The 2338-nt window shown below is 35.2% G+C and overlaps 1 non-coding gene across 1 annotated transcript; it reads left to right on the top strand.

Annotated features, from left to right (window-relative positions):
• The first annotated feature begins 1058 nt into the window (after positions 1 to 1058).
• On the top strand, positions 1059 to 1165 carry LOC147912350 (U6 spliceosomal RNA). Its single transcript, XR_015550043.1, has one exon. It is a non-coding gene; the product is annotated as a U6 spliceosomal RNA (small nuclear RNA).
• Positions 1166 to 2338: the final 1173 nt, after the last annotated feature.

The raw sequence follows: 2338 nt of genomic DNA, 5'->3' as shown, positions 1-2338 counted from the left end.
AAGCTGTTTCATTTTGCCAATCAAATATATTTTAATTTCATCAATTGTAATTTTCCGGTCATCATTTCTATGAAGCCGATAATCCTTGGATTACGAACTGAAGATGTATAGTTTTCCATGACGATTTAATTTGTCCATCAAATTTAAACCTATGTAGCTTTAGTTATGTCGGTTCTATTTTATTATGCTTATTTCCACCAATGATGTTCGCTACACCTTTTCATGAAGGACTGAGATCAGCTCTGTCGTGAAAAAAGTGTAAGTGGTATAGTGAAACGAGTCTGAAAGAGAGAGATAGAGGCAAAGACTAAGATAAAGCCAAGAAGACAGTGAAGACGATCAAGAGATACATATAGAGACACAGGAAATGGCAGAAAGTCAGGAGCCAAGTTTTCAAATGCCTGCTGGCATAAGAACGTCTTCAGGAACAAAATATCCTCTGGGTCAAAATGTGGGGTCAACCCACTTGCTTCAGAAGTCCTCAATGAGCTATAATTACACAGAGCGAAAAAGCTGTGGGTACACAAAAAGCAGAACACAAACAGCAAGTTTATTTTAGAAGATGTGTCAATCTTTATATCTTAGACTGGCTAACGAGAACACTTTATATGCTTGGAGGCCCTGAAATGATATACACAGAGATACAGTTCACTGTGGGTAGCCAATGATTAACTTTTCAGGCCTGCCTCCAAAAAGTCCGATGGAGGATACGGGAAATACTTTGCCAAGAAAATTCTGCCTGTAATAGCAGATTGTGGGACTCTCAGACATACAGGAATTTCCACTTATTGCTTACCAATGAGAAGTCCAAGCAAATTATATGACAGCTTGAAACGACTTTCAACATACATTTAAAAAGAACAATTCAGTTATGAATGAAACAATCATCTTTTGCTGTATTGTTCTATACCTGATGCACACTCTTTAAAAATCCTGCCCTCCTCAGCTGTGCAGCATCTGAAGGAGAAGCAATGCGGCTATTAGTTTGCCAAACTTCGTTTCATTCTAGTCTGACTGAAGGATTTTCTGCTTTCGAAACATTAAAAATTGTTGTTATAGTGCTCGCTTCGGCAGCACATATACTAAAATTGGAACAATACAGAGAAGATTAGCATGGCCCCTGCGCAAGGATGACACGCAAATTCGTGAAGCGTTCCATATTTTTACGCAGGTTGTAACTTTGCTGTTCACTAAGCCTGAGTAAGCGAATTTCATTAGTTGATTTTTTTTTTTTTTTACAAAGGAGTTTTATCCTAAAGATGGAAATAATAAATTGAAGGTAAACTTAACAAGAAACAGTCTAGAAGTGAGGTATATGGGTTTTGAAATCATAGATCTAGGTAGATAGTATAGTTTACTACTTTTATACTTGGACAAGTTGCTTAAACTTTCTAGGCCTTAGCTTGCTCATCTTTTATAAGAACTGTGCTTCATAAAGTTATTGTGAAGATTAAAGTGAAAGAAATGTATGTAAAGTGCTTAGCTTGATACTCATATATGTTATATACATACTGCCTTTAATAATTGCTAGGTATTATTATTACTACTTCAGATGTTGATAGTCTTTGAGCATTTCCCATTTCCAGTTCTTCTTCTTCAACCTGTTAATCCCGTATATCCTAGTTTTAAATTTAGATGGTATATATTTTAAATTTACAGGATACAAATTCTTTGACTTGATTTAAAAAAAAAAAAATTGTTGTTATAGATGGTTTGGATCTCAGATACATACAGGTCATGTCGTTCCTTTCAAGCTTCAAAATGTCTTTTTAATAGTATAAACCCTTGAAGAAAAATGTGTCTAGTTTCAATATTTTATATGCATGTTCTATGGGGAAAGCTTTGAATAATCTCTAAATTTTGAGATCAATCACAGAATCAATAGACTATGGGTAGAGTGGACACTTTTGACCCTTGAATGCCTTATTGAGTATCTTCTGCTTATTTAAGTCTGAAAATGTTTACAATAAAAGAGAAATGAGAGACCAAAAAAAAAGGCGACAATGAAAGAACTAATGACTCCTTTCCTCTCAGGTTCTAGATCCAGAGCTCAATTTGCCACTTGAGTCCTAAATAGCCAATTTCATGCTACAATTCGCTTGAATCTAAGTTGGATAGCAGAGAGAGATTGTAACTGCTGCTTCTGCTGTATATAATAAACTATAGCAGTAAATATGGTTGGTTATCATAAGATCTGCAGCAGTTTCACAAATAACTATGAGGCATTTGATAATTTTCCATATTATGATACCTGCAACTTTCCTTCTCTTTCTTATATGGTTTGGAATTGCTACAGTTGGAAGGAGCCAAAGTGTTATCCATCCAATCTCTCCATCTA

The sequence above is a fragment of the Ceratotherium simum genome, chromosome 36, assembly GCF_057802395.1.
Source record: "Ceratotherium simum simum isolate JZ-2026a chromosome 36, ASM5780239v1, whole genome shotgun sequence".
Lineage (NCBI taxonomy): Eukaryota > Metazoa > Chordata > Mammalia > Perissodactyla > Rhinocerotidae > Ceratotherium > Ceratotherium simum.
This window is presented reverse-complemented; position numbering and strand designations above follow the sequence as displayed.